Source organism: Passer domesticus, chromosome 2 (assembly GCF_036417665.1).
Source record: "Passer domesticus isolate bPasDom1 chromosome 2, bPasDom1.hap1, whole genome shotgun sequence".
Lineage (NCBI taxonomy): Eukaryota > Metazoa > Chordata > Aves > Passeriformes > Passeridae > Passer > Passer domesticus.
This window is the reverse complement of record NC_087475.1, coordinates 37213104-37232658: the sequence shown is the minus strand read 5'-3', so window position 1 is coordinate 37232658 and position 19555 is coordinate 37213104. Positions and strand designations below refer to the sequence as shown.

Genomic DNA, 19555 nt, shown 5'->3' with positions numbered 1-19555 from the left:
ATTCTTTCTGGAAAGACTTTTACCGGAATTAGGCCAGTAAGAGTAACAACTTCAACAGAGAGCTTTATTAAACGAAAAGACAACTTGGGCTCATGAGGAACAGTGCATGATAACCAAATAAGTGAAAATTAGTCTAACCAGAATGGAGAGAAATATATAAACACTAGTGAAGGCTTAAATTTAGAGGTAAAAATATAAAGAAATATTTTTGGCACTTTTTGCCTACTTTTTTTCTTTCCCTTCTCACATTTTTCTCTGTGTGATAGAAGACCAAATAGGAGTGGAAAGGATTTTTTCATCCTTCCGCTTGTTCAGAGCTGCCTCTACAGAATAACACTGAAGTTCTGGAATGATGCATTTGGGGACCACACTAGAACTGGCACCTAAAACAAGATAAGGTCACATTCATGCTATTCTACAGGCATTTTTAGCTCATCAGCCGTGTAAAAAATAAGCACAGTAATAATTTACAAGTATCATCTTTTTCCAGCAAGTCACTAGGTACTCCACCCTTGCTCTGCCTGTTACAGCAGCTATGCTTGGAAGCTGGCTTCTCTTTGCTGCAGCATTGTCAGCAGCCATCCCAGTTTCAGCATTCACACATTTAGAGTGAGAGGAAAGGAATAGATGACATGGATGTACCTCTCTTAATCTTAACATATTTTGTCCATAAAAATCCAGCCAAAACCAGAGATGATTTCCCTCTTGCCAAGATCAATTAACAAGAGCTGCTCACACTTCCAATGAACCAAGAGTTAAAACACCTCATTGGCCTTTGAAATTCTTATCTAGACTTTAACTTGTCACTGACATGCATGAATGTATATATATATATATGATTTTTGGAGTAATGCCTGCATGACAGTGTGAGATACCATAGTCATTGAGACAGTCCTAGTATATTTTGCTTAGTGTGGCACTTTTTTTAACCACACATGTCTTGCTTTTGCATATTTTTCCATCTGCTTCAGTGACATATTTACAAGCAAAGATGAGAAGTAATCACTGAGCATTATCATATCATCCCTACATAATTCCTACGCTAAATGACCACTGATCAAATCCAATGAAAGTAAAATCTCTTACATTATCTCACCTACCTTTTTTCTTTATGCAAAACACATAACAAAGACGTTGTCTAACAGATACTGTGCATGAGACCTGGGTCTGTGTGATCCAGGAATTTTCTGATAAAGAGATTCTCCAAGACTGCTACTGTACCGTTCCAATAATGGGTTCAAGAACTACAGCTTGAACCATTCACCTTTGATACACATCCAGTCTTCTGCCTGGCAATTCCGACACAGAACTGGAGATTTATCTAAATTCAGGGGCTCATCCAAAACTACAGGCTGGATGCAGCTGGCCCGTTTTAGAGGACAATTGGCCTGATAGTATACACCTGAACAAGCAACATCACTTGGCAGCAGTGCCAGAAGCTCTTTCAGTAAAGAATCCACTCAGGCTGCATAATGAAGAAGGGATGTTCTGGCTTGATTGCCTGCAGGACCACTGCAGTATCAGGTATTTGAAGAGTAGTCATGGCCTGAGATGACACAAAAATATCAAAAAAAAAAAAAAAAGTAAAAATCCTTGTCCTACAAGAGAGTGTTGTCTGAAAGCAAGGCACTTAGACCATTGGTATGTTTTCCTTTATGCTCCTTATGGAGAAGGAAAAAAAAAAAAAAGTAGCATTGAACCAGAGAGTTTCCTCTTATAAAGAAATTTCCTTGTCCTAGCTGTCCTTCTGGGACTGTAATATGGTCTGAATTAAGCTTCAAATGTGATCTGGCTGTGTTATAAAATTATGGTTCTTCCCAGTAGATATCAAATTGAGACTGTGTTTTTCTGACCGTGCTCTTCTAAAGGCCCTGGAAAATTGCAGTTCAGGGCAGGAGGGATACTACAAGCATTTTGGAGCAGTCTGAAAATCAAATAAAGGCAGAAAGAAATTGAAATGAAGCAGAGCAAAATTAGAGGATGATAAAAGCAACCTCATGGAAAGACAGTCTGTAGGAGAGAACTACAAACTAGGAAGTATCAGGAATAGTAAAAATTAAGCAGAGGTCCAGAACTGGCTTTTGACTGGCTTTTGCTCTGTGGTTAGAGATGGATAGGCAGTGTTTAAAAACATACAGGTAATGTAAGCCTAGATATGGGCATAGACATAGGTATAACTGCCATTGTAGATATCCTGTGAGAATTTAGATATGTTAATCTACTCTTTCCAAACAGGCATTGTTTGGACTTGTGAAATTGTTGTAAAAAAGAAAAACAAACACAGATTCCTGAAATTGGTATGTTTATGAAAATGTACAATCTTTATCAGTATATTTTAGAAAATTAAACTTCTTCTTAGTTGGAAAAAACAATTTGCATTTGGAATGCCTAGCTGGGAAGAATCCTTTTGTTATTGTGCTGTGTAAAAAAAAATATAAAAACCATCTTGACACATTTATAATTTTTTTTCTAGTATTTCATGCATTCTGGAAAAACATCACACAGTAGCTATAAGGTAGTGAACAAATTTGTTGAAAAGTATATATTATGTGGAAAAATTTCCATGTTTTGAGAGCTATTTTCCTTAAGGCATGTAAATATCTCATGTGTGAAAATTTCATATAATCAATGAAAAAATAGTACCGATAAATTTATTAAAGGAATTCTAGGGTGTGATTTATCAAATGATACAATTACGAACTTTATCAAATTTATCAAATGATAGCAATTCACGAACTTTTGAGTGATATGCTTTGACTCTTGAAAATGTGTGCCACTTCTCTCCATTATTTGGGTAAGAGAGATTATTATGATCATGGTGAAAATCCAAATTTTTAATTTCTGAATGAATAACTGAAAAATAAATTGATCTAGAAAATTTTCCTTCTAAGTAATTTTGTGATCCATAGTAAAATAATTGATGGCTATTGAGAAAGTACTAATGTTTTATAATCTTTTAGAAAGATGGTAGTCTTTCACTGGAAATTTAATACCTGACCAATAAGAACTTCATGCACATTTAGAAAACAGCAATAAAACTTTTGTTTTATTTGCATAAGTTCTGTATTGGAAATTTAAAACATTAAAGTATTTAATTTCAGCATTTTTTGCATTTTATAATTGATATGACATTTTGAAATTTGACCATTATCATAGATAAATCCCAAAAATATGTTTCAATCATTATTTAAATTAATTTTTGCATTATATACTTATATTTAAATTTGAGCTAGTAGGAAATATATGCTGTATCCTTTTAAGCTTCAATGTGGTTTTTCATCTTTTTCCTGCTTCAAAACATATTTAATTAATAATATGACTTCTCATGGCTAAATGCAACTCTAGGAGCTTTCATTTTCCCTCTGCTAAAAAGCTCATTTCATAAAGTGGAATGTCACTATGTTTTCAAGCATAAAAAAAAATCTTTATATAAATCTATTCTATGATTCTAATAAATTCCCATTTTTTTTCTTTCTTCCTTGGGTCATGTTTTGTGTGTCTTACAATAACTTGTGATAAAAAATCACCATATCTTTTTCTCTCTTAAAAGAAACCAGAACTCAGTGAGAGGTGAATTCTGCTTTGTGTGGGATGTGTTGTTTCTCTCTACATTCTTCTCTTGTGAATAATGCTGAACTGTCATCTCCTCTCCTATGCACCATTTTCACCCTTTCCGTTTTCCTAATCAAATTATGAAAGAAATAATTCTATGCAATTTCTCAACAGTGGCTGTAACACATCAGACAAATTGGTGCTTTTCTGAATTCATCATTCATTTTCTGAATGATGTTTCTCTTTGCTGTACATTACACATGGAAATAAAACATGTTCAGGACTACCTATTTCTTCCTCACTGCATAGTTGTCTAATTTGCTTATGTTCAATTCGAAGCATAAAATGAGCACTACCAAACACAAGAGAGGAACAAAATTCAAAATTAATCCAAGATTCTAAACCTCAGTCACAGCACAAATTCTATCTGACCAAAGTCTCTTTTATGGAACTATGTCTACTCTTCCTCTGCAACCCTTATATCCTTTTGGCCTTCTGTTTATAAAAAATAATATGTATTTATAGTTGGTTGCCATGTACTAAATATTTCCAATATGCTTCTATTTCAGAAGAAAACTGAGGTAAAAAAATCACAAGAAAAAGAAAAATCCACGAGTATTAAGTAAACCTCAACATCCTTCATTCATTCTTTTGAGGAACAAAACCAATAAAAAATTAACAAATTAAACAAATTAGTTTATAAAATAGTAAGGTATTGTATCAGAGTAATAAGAACAGCCTCTTCAACAATGCACCTGTTTTAGATTTGCATGTTGGGGATTTTGTGTGTCTTAGTAATTGTCATAGGCAATAATTAGGGGTATTAGCCACATCTTGTCCATTCCCCCTTTCACCACTCCCTCACATGTTCAGGACTTGCATAACTAAAATAAACCAAAAAGACAGAAACACCCTTGGGTTTGAAAATATAAAGAATTTTTTAAATATTCACAGATTTACTATTAAAACTATATTTAATTTGAAATCTCAATAAAATCAATGTATAAAATATGTAATAACTCCTACAAAATTGCCTTTCATAAAAATTTTGTCTAGTTGATTGTTGCTACAGTTGAAATTTCATCTATGTGGCACTCATATTTGATGCAACTCATCAATATTCAGTTAAATTAATATATATTTGAAAAATACTTGTCACGTGCACTCAAATTATCACATACTGGGAATGGCAGGGTGGTGCTATAATATTTCCTTGGCAACATAAGCATTATTCAAGTGAAGAAAATGAAGTCTGATTACATGCTATGTATTTTATTTCTGGGAAACTACACTAGTATCATTAAAACTGTGTCATTAGAAGGAGAAGCTTTTATTCAATGATTGATGGATAGTTTCCCCTGAGTAACAGATATAATAGATATAAGCCATTTTTAATGTGTATAAAGTCCACTGAACAAAAATTGTAGTAAAAGTATCTGAAAGCATTTATGTATGCCTGTTTCTTTAAAACATCAAGTTTCTTCTGCCAACATTTTTCAAAAAGGAAAGCACAGTACAACTGAGTTCATAGTACTGCAACTTGCTGAAAATAGATTTTCATAAATAGGTTTATATAGACATTTCTATCGATTTATATATATTTGTATATTGTTATCTATTTTGAGGTGATATTTACAACTTTAATCGTAAGTTTGGCTTTAAGCCAAACATTAAAACCTTTTTATTCATTTTCTGCTTTACTGTTTTGATTTTATCCATTTGATTTACACAGCTCCAAAAGTACTTGAAACCACTTTAGAGATCAGAACACCTTTCAATACGTCTTTGCTTATAGAAAAAAGCTTCGGAGCAGAATTACTTAGAGAACAAGTAATGCTACCATGTGTGGACAGATAATTGTCTCAGATATGTGAAAATTATTTAGGTGTATTGCTTTTAATAATGAATTTCTCTGCAAGCAAATCAGTTTATCTTATCTGATGAGTTTTTCTAAAAGAAATTTTGACCTTTGTGATTTATTTCTTAGTGCAGTTGTGAAGCAGTACCACAGAGGTGTGTGTGACAAATAAGTACTACTTTGAAACTGCAAGCATAAATATGCCTAGATATTCCAAACAAGTGAGGAATATAACAATGAACATAGAAAGCATCATATACATGTCAAGATTTAAAAAAAAAAAAAAGGAATGACAAGACATCTAAACGCAATTAATATTTTTCCATCTTTCCCATGTTCTTGAAACATGAGGGTGTTCAGAAATTATGAGCAACAGCTCAGGACTGGGCCAATGCTCAGTTCTTTGAACCTAGTCTTAAGGCTCTTGGTATTTCAAGAATAAATTATTGCATTGTGAAGACAAATACTGATGGCTATTTATTTTGGATATAGAGGATAAGGTTTTATCTTTTCTGTATTGTTCCAAACACTGGAATTTTTTTTTGTTACAGTGTAAAAACATATGATACTGATAATATCCTGTTCTCAAAGCATTATCTGCAGGCATTCTTTTTTCTCATTTTGTTTTTTGTGTTCAAATTAAGAACAAGCAATGATAAACCTTTTCTTCTCTCCTACCCTCTCTTTTCCGCTCCCAAATTTGTCATACTTTATCTTTATTTGTAGTGACAACACATAAGTACAGAAAGAGTAATGGCTTGGGCTCATAATATCTCACTTGTGGTTCTAAACTGACACAGAGTTAAGAAGCTTTATAATCCTAGAAAAATCTCTAAAAACAATTGAGAGCAGTAAGCATCTAAGTCGCTCTTGTGAGAGGTTTTGAGTATCCTCATATGATGTTTTAGCAACTTGATCATCTCCAAAGTGTTTTTAGGAGCTAGGTCATCACTTGGTAGTTTCAGCATTTGCCTAAAGCTGGCCATAAACTAGAATTAATCCAGGCCATAAATCAGGTTGTCCAGTTTAGGATTGAAAACAATAAGATCATTCTGAAATTTGCAGAGAGAAGAATTACTAAATATCACTTTTTCATTCCAAAACAAACAAGAAATCCTGAAAATATTTGAAGGGTTGTTACAAGTAACACAATGATATAACAGAAAATTGACTCAGGAGTCACATTCTCCACTAATATCAGGCATGTAAAATACCTCTTTATAAAACACAGGGTACACTGGTTACAGTTTTTGGCAGGTTTTTTTTTTTTTTTAATTTAGTATTGAATTTACTAATCTCTTTTATTTAGAACTGCAATAGATCAAATGTTAATGTAACAGGCCATATTATCACTTTTTTTTTTTGTCTAACTGGTGGGTAGTGGGAACATTCTACTACACACATCTCCATTCTATGCTTCTGACATTCCATGTGTTCTGTAACACAAATTTATGCCAGCTTCCATATTTCAAGCCGAAACTCTACAAAGAAAAATGCATCCATGTGTTTCAGCAGATTGTGGTACCATTACATATCATCAGATAAAGGAATACATTGCAGTCAGTATTAGGAAAAAAATATTTCCTTATATCTAGTAACAACACTGAAACAAAAGTGCAATCTAAATATGCAACTTCATAAAAGAGGTACAGAGGACTACAAGACCTCCCAGTATGCAGCCTGTATAAAGGTTGACTGGGAAACATTTGCATTAAAGATTCTGAGCTCTCATAGGGAAACAAAGTTCAAATTAGAAGCTCAGTATTCTAGATTTCCTCTACACACAAAAGTGACAGGTGACTTGTAAAAAGAAGCATTCTATGTCAGAGAAACCTGTGATTTTAAAAAACAGTTAAATCAGATCTAAGGAATGTGATTTATGTTAAAGGTGAGGGATCATATATTTGGTCAAAGTTTTTGCAGTATACTTTGTCTTGACCACACATAAATGTAGCAGCTTTTAAAATACACTGGTGTATCCAAGATAGCAACTACTACAATATTCCTTTAATATCCAGCTCTAGTAAAAGTACCTTACCTTTCAAATGTTTAAAAGATGCTGTGATATTAATCAGTCAAAGTCATTAAATGTAAGTAAAGAGAGAAAAGTAAAGTTACAAAATGTACGTCTTGATTTGCTTTCTCTAATTGTAGTAATATTTTAGACCACCTTTGTTTCAATTAGCTCTTCAGAAAGGTGTTTATCTGTAGAGCATATGATTTGCAACAGGAGATGTAAATTTCAGTCATCAAGTGATCTGCACTAGGGACCATTTTGATTTTCAATCATATTTTTAATTAATCTATCTAATTATTTTATTTTCAACCAGGTTTTTTTGACAAAACATAGACTCCTTCCTTTTTAAAAAAATGTTAAAAGGGGAAACTTAAACACTTATTTTAGATAATTTATATGTTAGGGACGTAAAAATAGGTAGCTGGAGCTTTAATCTAGCTAGATACCAGTATAACTGCTTTTTGTCGCCTTTCATTTTGGAGGTCATCTCCTTCTTCAAATTATAATGAATGAGGTGTCTGCAGATATTTATTGTAGGTATGATTTAAGTATGATCTGTTAATTGTTTCAAGAGGGGAAATAACTTTAGCAACATTCTAATTTTGTGGTTTTGGTGTTGATGTCCAAATATTTATGGTTCTGTCAGTCTTATTTTAATATCCCCATTATGTAAAAACTTGTATTTATACCTTATATAAAGTATACAATTGACATGTAACCAGAAAATGATGATTTAAAAATTTAAATTAAAGATTTGGGAGGAGGGAGGAGATTATCTGTACATTTTTCTTGTTATTCATATGGATATTTAAGAATAAGAACAGAGAACACAGGGTGAGAAACAGGCGTTTTCAACACAACAAAATAGCAGTTCAGTTTCTGGGTTTTATTGGGAAATGAGAGAGAAATTATTTTCCATGTATATTTACTAGACCAATACCTATATTAGCAGAAAAATAAAACATTAGCCACCTTAAGACAAACTTATGTCAACCTAGCTGAAGGGTCATTTGTGAACTTTCGATTGGCCTTTGCGAGATAAGAATATTGATTGACTCTGTGAAGAATATCAGTTTCAAGTTTTTGTACACAAAATGTGTACAAAAGGTGCTTTGAGGTTGTGTGAGGAAGTCCTGTAGAAGGCCATCATGGGTTTGCATCTGATGCTTACTTGCTAAATAAATATCTTAAAAATAAGCAGGGACTGATTTAAAACTTGTCTAATTGCCATTTGAATTTTTATTGGATATTTTTTAAAAGGTCTGACACTTCTTATTGATGGGAACCTTACAACCCCTTGTTTCAGCTAAATAGTGACTCAGTCTGATACTCAGAGGACTTTGGTGAGCTTCGGAGGGAAAAGTAGGAAACTGGAAATCCAGGACTGCATTAGCTGTTGTCCTAGTCAAATGTGCTACCTAGTCTGATGTGCTACCATTTCATAACTATTTTACTTTTTTGAAAACGATGCCACAGAATGAACAACTATGATACATCTGACCTCAATCCTGCCTAGTTTATCTAGTTGTTTTATTGCAAGATTTTGTAAAACAAACCAAAAATATCCCAAAAGGGGGGGGGGGGGGGCGGGGGGAGGGGGGTTGAAGTAAAGGAAAGAATATTCAACTTCTGTATTAAATGTTTAAGGCATGTTAAATTCTATAGCTCTACAGAACCCTGTGGAGGTACTTCTGTAAATTTTAAAATTAATAATAACAGAAACCATTACGGCTATTTGAGCAATGTTCATTATTACCAGTATCATCCTGTTGACATTATTACACTCTATTTCTCCTTCTTCATGAACAGATAGGGAAGGAAAGAGAGAGAGTCAGAGGGAAAAAAAACCCCTGCTATATTCTAAGCTGACATAGTTTTATGCGTTTACTTTCATAACATGAAATTATTGGGTGTCAAATGACCTACTAAACAAAGAAGATAAGGAAGCCACTTAGGTATAGTTAATAGAGTGCTAACTAAAACTCCAGCAAACTGTTACAGTTGACCAGCTTAGTAACACCATGTAGGAAACAATACTCCATGACCCTTAATTAACATTATAAAATAGCTTCCCATGTTTTAGAGATTGTAATTGCAAGATTTTGCAAACACTAAAGTGGTTAAAACTTACTGTGCATTGTTGTGTACTGCATATATAGGTTAATAAGATCTAACAGGGAAAACATTATGAGTCCCAATTACGGAACAAAAACTACCTTTTCTGTTCACGATGAGTGTTCTCCATAGACCTTTAAATTTTATTTAAGTGCTAATTTCTGCTCAACAGCTTCTCCTAGGCTTTATAGCAGGCTGATATTCATGCATTGCATTACATTTTGAGACTTACAGGCATTATTTAAAATAAAATGAGTATTTCTCCTGACTATTTTTTCTGTGCATGATAAGAGTCATGTACTTAAATTATTATTAGGTGAAAATATGGTTTTGTATAAATAATTTGATATTTTAATGTATTAATTCCTTATTCTAAGTATTTATGTGTATGAGTGGAGAGAAGAAAACTTAGCTTGTTTCTCATTTTAATCCAGAGTCTATACTGCTGTTAGAGATCTACTACTGTAAAAGATTATATATATATATATATATATATATATATATATATATATATATAAAATTGCATTTTCAATAACATAAAAAGATGTTCTTTGTTTACATGAAGACCAGAAAGTCACAAAACAGAATAAACTAAGAGAAACTAAGCTAACAAAATTATTGATGGTCAGTCTCTTCTCCCAAGTAACAAGAGATAGGATAAGAAAAAACTACCTTTTTTATTGGATGTTAGTAAAAATGTATTCCCTTAAAGTTTTGTCAAATACTGAAACAGAATATCAATGGAAGCGGGGGAGTCTTCATCCCTGGGGGGGGACTCTTAGGAACATGGTTTAATGGTGGACTTGTTAGTGTTAGTTTTACAAGTGTTTGGACTTGATATCTTAGATGCCTTTTCCAATTTAAATTATGTTATTGTTCTGCTATCAAGAATTAATCTGCTTAAAATTTAGAGTATCTAAGTTATATTAAGTACTTGTAAAAAGCAATTCAATGCAAAGCAGATATTTCCAGATGTCTGATGAATCCCTTTTCTAGGTTCTTGTACTTCTCATATCCTAAAGAAATCATAGAGTGAATAATTTAGATTTACAGACACAGTTCTTAGGCATCACAGGCTAGTCCAAATTTCAGGTCAATTTCCATTCAAAATCAAGTTGATGTTTTCAGACACAAAAAGGCACTTGCCAATCCATGGGTACATACAGTGAATCTGCCTCACAGAATGACAGAATGGGTTAGGTTAGAAGGGACCACAATGGGTCATCGGGTCCAGTCTCCCTGCTCAGGCAGGGTTGTCCCAGAGCAAATGGCACAAGATGAGCTCAGATGGTTCTTGAACATCTCCAGTGAGAGAGACTCTACACCCTCTCTAGGCAATCTGTTCTATTGCTCAGTCACCTACAAAGTAAAATATTTCTTCCTTATATTTAGTTGGAAATTTCTGGTCATCAGTTTCTGCCTGTTGGCTCATGTCCTGTTGCTCAGCACCACCGAGCAGAGCTTGGCTCCACTGTCTTGGCGCTGCCCCTTCAGATACTGACAGACGTTGATAGGGTCTCCTCCCAGCTGTCTCTTCTACAGGCTGAACAGGCCCTCTGGACAGGCTCCTTCAGCCTGTCCTCGTAAGAGAGATGCTCCAGTCCCTTAATCATCTGTGTCTCATCTGCTGCACATGGTCCAGGAGCTCCAAGTCTGTCCTGTGCTGAGGAACCCAGAACTGGAGACTCCAAATGTGGCCTGACCAGGGCTGAGCAGAGGAGCAGGATAACCTCCATTATCCTGCTGACCATGCTCTTCCTGATGTACCCCAGGATACTGCTGGCCTTCTTGGACCCAAGGGCACTGCTGGCTCATGGACAGGTTATTGTGCACCAGATCCCCAAGATTCTTCTTCTCAAAGCTGCTTTCAAACAGGTCAGCCCTCAGCCTGTGTTGGCTCATAGGGTTATTGTTCCCCAGAATCCAAAATCTTGTGGACTTCCTGAGCATTACTACTCAGCAGATACACTTTATTTTCTCTGGTTAATATTAGTCAAAGTGATATCATTCTACATTCTTCACAAGTTTATATACACAAGGACCAAGCTCAAAAATAGACCCTTGGGAAGACGACAATAAAAAATTATAGCTTTAGCAAGTAGGTACTCTAGCAAAACAAATAACAATATCTGATTGAGTTTCTGTTTTCTGTTGGACCTATCCCAATCTTTTACATAACAGCTGGGGATCAGTATGCTGTGGTAGTGTTTTCCATTGCAGACATTTGTTTGAATAACAAATACATATTTTACATGTTATATTGCTATTTAATAGGTTTCTAACAATAGGAGGCCATTTTCTAACATGTAGCAATTTTAATCACAATTTTTGCAGTTATACGTGTTGTAACAGTGACCACAAGTTATATAAATGTTAAAAGCACTTTATATGTACTCTATGATTTAACAAATACAGGATGTACTAGTCTTCTGTATTGTACCTTTACTCCCCCCCCACCCCGAACTTTGCATCTCCTTTTCAATATCTTAAATTGCATTATTTAAGGAAGCATTTCTGAATGTACCTGCAGAATCATCATTAACATAAGACTGAAGTTCATGAGAATCTCTGTGATCTGTTTTCTGAAGGTCTGTAACACTGCCATGGAAGAGTGCTGGACCTCTCAGCCAGGCATGACAATCTTGAACCAAGAGAACAAGCCCACACCTAGTCAGAAATCTGATTGCTGTATGAGAGGAGCTCAGATGCATTTATACATGTCTACAAAAGCAGTTTGGAGCTTGTGTAGGTAAGTGCTTTGTTTTTCTGCAAACTGAACAGCACTGAATGAGGTCCTCTATTTGTTAAATCAGTGCCATCTGTGTTATATTTACTCCCATCCTCCTCAGCACAGACATGTTTTGATGTTATTCTACTCTGGCACACACACTTTTCTTTTTAGTTTTAATTACTTTATTCTATTTGCCATATAAGAAAAAGGACCAACCACATTTTACATTGATGATACTTAACACTTATTAAAAATTTAAGTACATTGATTTTTTATACATCTTCAGTCTGGAAACTTTATATTAGTTAAAAGGTTATGCTAATAAACTTTACCATTTTTATTACTAATGCTGTATTCAGCTGCCTGGAAAATCCTAAATTATGAGCTCATTATAAATGTTAGAAGATTAGCTAGATCATATCATTGCCAGTCACAAATTATGAATGTTAAAGTGCTTTATTTTATTTGTAAAATATAGACTGGTATACTGTAAGAGAGAGATTACATTTCTGTCTAGTTTCATAGATATTCATACTGTTAATCATAGATTTTATTCAATTTATCCTACATCAACTATATTAACACCAGCCCCAGAGCTAGACTTGTTCAAAAGGTATCAATCCATTTGTGATGTTTAGAATCAACGGACGACTAAGTTAAGTAACTGTTTGCCTGCATATGCTCTTTACAATGCACATTTATATCATGTTTCTAGATAATTAGTTTTCTGTTCGTTCTGCCTGGGACAAAGACAAATGATAACATGTGATTGTGCAAACAGTATATCAGAGAGATAAAATTCTTACTGATCTCTGGAGGAAAGACATTGTGAATATTGAAGGAATGAGAAAAGGTATGGGTGATTTTAACCAAGGTCCTCCTGATTAGTCACAGAAAACAAGCTGAAAGAGCTTGTCTCAGTGTATGAAAGAGAGAAGGGATTTAACTTTACATCTTGTAGATTTCCAGAGGGATAGGAAGATAAAGTACCTCTGCACAGCCTCAGGTGGTCATTTGGAATTTATTTCAAACTGAAGTTAATCAGAATGGGTCTGACATTCTTTTGGATTTTTTTTCTAAAAAGATGAATCTGGGAAAAGTAGTGGTAACTGTGTAATAAATGAATTCTCCATTAGAAGGGTTCAGGTGTTCCAAAAAGGACATAGTTATATTTTTTCTGTTCTGCTATTTCCATCCACTTGTCAAACCTAACTTCTGAAATGATGAATAATGAAATGATGAATAAATACAGTGGAAAGAAAGGATAAAGGGTGGAATAAGACAATTCAAAATGTTCATCTATGGCAGAGCTCTCAAACACACAGGTTAGAAAATGTCCTTCCGTGTTTGACTTCACACTGCTAGTCTGACACCAATTTTACCATATTAGAAGTGTTTACACACCAAAATAATTAGTTTGTCTGGCTAAACTATTATTAGACTGTATAGCTCCATTAGTCCAAATTCATATTTTATTTTTCAGAGAATAATTTTAGCCATTAGTAAGAATTTCAATTCCATTTAATGAGCATTTTTAATCAAGAGCAATATGTTATTATGGCAGCAGGATCTTTATTTTTAGCCAAGAAGGCCAGATTGCTTAGAGGAAGAGATTCCACTGAAAAATCTTCATGTTTTTAAAATCTAAACATTATGTACTTCAGTATATGCAACAGCTAGCCAATTTAATTTCTCCCTTCCATCCTCCCTTACCTCATTCCCTCTTCCTCCCTTTCTTTCTTTCCCTCTGCATTTTTGCCTTCCTCATTTCTTTTCACATGGTGGAGCTTAGTAATTCTTTTTTCTCATCTTACAGAATCACCAAGATACATAATATTTCAAAATACAAGAATTGGCAAACAGAATACTTGTAAAATCTCTGTAGACTGATTTTATTTCAAACTGAAGTCAAGTGCATTAATCTACATCCTGGTTTTACAGCCATGCAAAAATTGGAGAAGGGTTCTTTTCTCTTCTTTCCTTCTCTTCTCCCCAGAGCATGAAATTATTGTGAAATGTTGCATAAACTGGAGAGAAGATTTCCATCAAGTGCAGTATAGCTAAATATAGAGGTAACTTGAGTTTATGCTGCACCAGAAATACAAAGTTAAATTCATCAAACTCTGGCCAAAACCTTAAAAATTGAAGAATATATATGATGCCAAGATATATCTTAATATGCAATCTTAATTCATATTTCCTTTTCTTGTAGTTCTGCGGTTACTATCTAAACATATGTAGGCTTTCTTTTTCCAGACAAAAAAACAGCTCCTCTCTCCCTCATTCCTAAGAGTCTCATAAGTGTAATAGCTTAAACAAACAGAAGGGAAATGTTAAGAACATACTGACTTTCCGATAGTTTGAACTAACTGTCTACATAAAAAGAAAAAGCAATATAGTGGTAGTGGTAAACAAAAGCATTTTCATTACCAGATCTTCCCAATAGCTCTTCACATGAAAGGAGAGAAAGATATATGTACTGTTAATGTCTTCCTTAATTAACTGAATACTTCCAGGTCTCACTAAAGAAAACTAGTAACCTATAGTTAGTTCCTGAAAATTTAGTTTATCTGTACCTTCTACCTCCTGTAGAAATTTGTAATGCCCTTCAAACTTTGTGTACTGAGAACTAGTCAGAGAATCATGGAATGATTAGGGTTGAAAGGGACTCTAAATCTTGTCTAGTTCCAACACTCCTGCCATGCATAAGGAATCATCCATGGGACCTGTTACTCAGAGCCCCATCCAGGCTGGTCTTGAACACCTCTTTGAGCAATCTGTTTCAGTGTCTCACCATCCTCACAGTAATTTTCTCCCTAATATCTGGTTTAAAACCACCCACCTTCCATTTAAGACCATTTTTCCTAGTCCTATCACTACATACCTTTGTGAAAAGCTCTCTCCAACTCTCTTTAGGTACTGGAGGGCTGCTATAAGGTTTCCAGAGCTATCTCATCTCCAGGCTGAACAGCCGTAATTCTCTGTCTATCTTCATAGCAGAGGTATTCCAGCCTGATATGATCATATCAGTGGCTGCCCTGTGAACTCATTCCAGTGTAGTGTTCAATATGGAAATCTAGTCTTAACTATATGAAATTTTAAAAAACCTCAGTATGCGCCAGCTGTGTTTCTTGAATGTGAAAGTGAACACATGTTGTTGAGGATCCCAGACCTGGACACAGTACTCCAGGTATGATTTCACAAGAGCTGAAAAGAGGGCAGAATCGCCTTCCTTGATCAGCTGGTCACAACTCTCTGGATGCAGCCCAGGATGTCATTGGCTTTCTGGGCTGCAAGTGCACACTGCTGAATCATATTGAGCTTTCATCCATCAACAACGCTTTCTCCTGAGAGCTCATCTCAATCCATTCTGCTCCCAGCCTGTACTGGTCCTTGGGATTGCTCTGACCCAGGTGCTGGAACTTGCCTTGTTGAACTTCATGAGGTTTGCACAGATACCTCTCAAGCCTGTTAAAGTTCCTCTGGATGACACCCCTTCTCTGCTGCATGTCAACCACTCCACAAAGCTTGGTGTCATCAGCAAATTGCTGTTCCACTGTCCATGTCACCAACAAAAATGTTAAAGAGTTCTGGACCCAATATCAACCCCTGAGGAGCACCACTCATCACCATTTTCCACTTGGACATTGGGCTCTTAACTACAACTCTTTGAGTGTGACTGTCTCAAGAAATTTTTAATCACAGTGGTCTATCCATCAAATCCATGTTTTCCCAGTTTAGGATGTTATGAAGGACAGTGTCAAATGCACACTGAATATTTTGTCTTCATCTTAATCTCTTGTTGTTTATTTATTACTTATTTCTGTTATTGCTTCCACACCTTGGCTACGTTTCATACTAAGCACAGGAATGGGACAGCTGTGATTCTGAGATTTGTTGATGAACCCATTTATGTCCTGATCTCTGTGAAGCAATCAACCAATATAATGAGAAATCTTTCTTCATTCAGTTGTCTGAAAGCACTATCTTTCACGTAGCAATTATTTCTCATGGTTAAATAAACTCATGCCTCTGACAATATAATTTTGTATCATTTACTTTATTTTTCAGACTGTGATGTATTATGTTTCTTAAACATGGAAATTTTTAAAATTTATTTTTCTACAATATCTAAAACCAAATTCAACAGCACAAGCAAAATCATTAATGATGTAAGCATTAATAATGCCAAGATTTTTTTTTACGATTGTCTTGATACTTATATTGGCCTGAGGTATGAAATTCTTCATATTCCTTATTGTAGCTTCTAAGTACTTGTGTGCAAGCATATAAGAAAAAACATTACTACAGATAAGTACAGTGCATATCTACAATGTGTTTAAATGGAAATTTCTATCTGTATAACACAGAAATTTAAAAAGCATGTATTCACTTTCACATTCAAGAAACACAGCTGGCGCATACTGAGGTTTTTTAAAATTTCATATAGTTAAGACTAGATTTCCATATTGAACACTACACTGGAGGCATCTAATCCATTTTTACAAAGTATGATATGTAAAAATGACAACTCAATAATAAACTGAGTTGCAAGAAAGTAATTGAATTAACAGCATTGAAAGGTAAACATGTAATCAATCTATTACAATATTTCAGCTATTAAAAGCACCCTCAGAAACTGCATATGGACATTTGCCTAAAAGTGCCAAGAATCTTTTCTTTGTGAGTTCTGCACATGAAAAATATCTAAATATTAGTGAGGTTACCAAAGAAATAACTGTAAAATGGTGCAACATGAAAACACAAGATGAATTTTTATTACAGTTATTCAGTCACAAGAAGACATATCATCTATTTTATCTTATTTGTAGATGTTGTTTATGAGCAACAACAGCAACAAAAGCCACTTGCATGTTATTTTGGTATTAGTTACTACAAAGACAATACAGACCAGCTAATTATCATGGAACTGGTGTTCTTAAAGACTGGTAATGTTCATCCTCTTGTATACCATATAAATGTGGGCTTTATCTAATCAAACAGAAAAATATTGTGTACATCATTCATAAAAGGAGAAAATGTACATTTTCTTTCATCATTCTCTGATAAATTAACAACTACCTTTACTCCATTTATAAAATAAATTTCATATAGAAGTTTTTTTAAAAATAGGTATATAGATCAAAAGTCAAGAGAGAAATTAAAATCTGTTCTATAAAGTGTCTCAGTATGTAGTCCCTCTAACTTTGTTCAGCAAGGTAGTTTAACAGGTATTTTGCAATTGCCTTCCAATTGAGGTGTCAGAGATAAGCAAACATTTTCCCAGGGATCTGGCAGTCAACAAAAGCAGCATGACTATTAGCAGGTTATCTCCATGTGGAAGATATGGACATGCATGATGGGTCCTGAATTATATTCTGTGAATCAGCCTGAATTTTCTACCATGTATTGGTTTCTCTACACTGTTCCCATGAGATCTCATCTGAACTCCTGCCCTCAATGCAGAAAAGACATGGACTGGTTGGAGCATGTCCAGAGGAGGACCATGAAAATAATCAGAGGTCTAGAGCAACTCTTCTATGAAGAAAGGCTGAGAGGGCTGGGGTTGTTCATCCTGGAGAAGAGACAGATCTGGGGAAACGTTATGGAGAATTTTTAGCGCTTAAAGGAAGCTTATAAGACAAATAAAGAGAGACATTTTTTACCAAGGCTTGTAGTAACAGAACAAAAGTCAAGAGTTTTAAACTGAAAGTAGTTTCTTTCAGAATATAAGGAAGATTTTTTTTCTTGCCATGAGGTGAGGGTGGTGATACACTGGAAGAGATTTTCCAAGAGAATTTGTTAGTGATTCGTAATTGGAAAAGTTCAAGAACAGTTTGAATGGGGCTTTGGTCTAGTGGGAGGTGTCCCTGCTTATGACAGGGAAGCTGAAAGTAGGGAGTAATAGCAACTAGAAGCTGAAAGGTCCCTTCCAACCCAAACCAGTTTGTGATTCTGTGATTCTAAAGTAGATATTACTAAAAGAATGTTTTACATTCCATTACTCTTAGACAAATATCTAAAGTTAAGTAAATCAATACATTTTCTTCTTTATAGTTGGTGAAACTGTAGCTATTACACCACTCTTGTTTTAATTTGAACTCCATGGCTTAAGTCTATGTGCAAATGATTCAAAATAGGTACTCTGAAGTGCTCTAATGTCTAATGTGAGAGGTCTCATTAATTTTGGGCACACTGTTCATGTAAATTCAGATTTACATGTATATGCACACAGAAAAAACCTCTCATAAAATAAAGAGCGTAACTCATTTGTTTTTAACATTTTTCTGATAGATCAGCTGCCTATTTGCATCTTTTCATCACTGTAGAATCTAGATCAAGTCCTTTAGTTACACATTTCAGATGCCCTTGTCCCAGTGAAAATCCAATATGTTTATGGCATTTATTATTATTCGATATACAGAAATAATTTGTATTATTTTATACTGATGTGCCTGAACTGAAATTATTAAGAAAACAGTAAGAACTTTTGTTACTATTTTTCCAGCAGTCAGTGAGAAGACAATGGATGTTGATTTCTACAGAAAGAAAAATATGCTTCTATTAAATATATGTCATCTGATCAAAATTTGAGACAAGACGAAGCAATCTAAGAGCAGGAAAGTTGACTAATCTATTTCAGACTTTTTGACATGGGTTTTTTTTAATATACTCATTTTTATTTCAATTTTCATAAGTGTGATTAGAGAGAAGATGTATTTTGCCCTTTTATTTTGAAAAATGTGTCCACATAAGTGAATGATTAAAATAGTCATGCTATTTTAAGACTATTATTTTTTTAGAAAATGAGGAACGTGTCAATGTGTGTGCATCTATGTGCATGCTCATGGTTTCACACAGACATCTGTACAGAAAAAAGGGAATGTATGCAAGCAGTGAAAATTTTTAGAAGGATTTATGCTTTGTCCTATTGTACTCCAACAATTTTGTGGGAATCTTGTTCTCAGCAGGAGTCAGCAATTATCTCTCATTTATCTGTTAGATATTGAAAGAAACTACTGCCTTTCCTTGTCTTGTGCTTGACTCATCCCAGGTGCAAAAATTAATCAGAAAACAATTTTCTTTATTATACTCATACAATTCAACTCCTGGTTCACAGGATGACTTCTAAAAATTTCCTCCAGAAATTTTAAGAGCTGAATTGTTTTGTTTTGAATCTGTGAGTTTTGGATCTGTTAGTATCTGTATAGATATGATTGCGTTTTTCTCAGTTTAAATTGTTTATTAGTTTTAAACCATTACAACATTAAAAAGCAGCTTT

General features: G+C 34.3%; 1 long non-coding RNA gene across 1 annotated transcript; it reads left to right on the top strand.

Annotated features, from left to right (window-relative positions):
- Nucleotides 1–1409: 1409 nt before the first annotated feature.
- On the top strand, nucleotides 1410–19321 carry LOC135295326 (uncharacterized). The gene is made up of 3 exons (XR_010357379.1): nucleotides 1410–1524; nucleotides 12131–12291; nucleotides 18782–19321. It is a non-coding gene; the product is annotated as an uncharacterized LOC135295326 (long non-coding RNA).
- The last annotated feature ends 234 nt before the right edge of the window (nucleotides 19322–19555 follow it).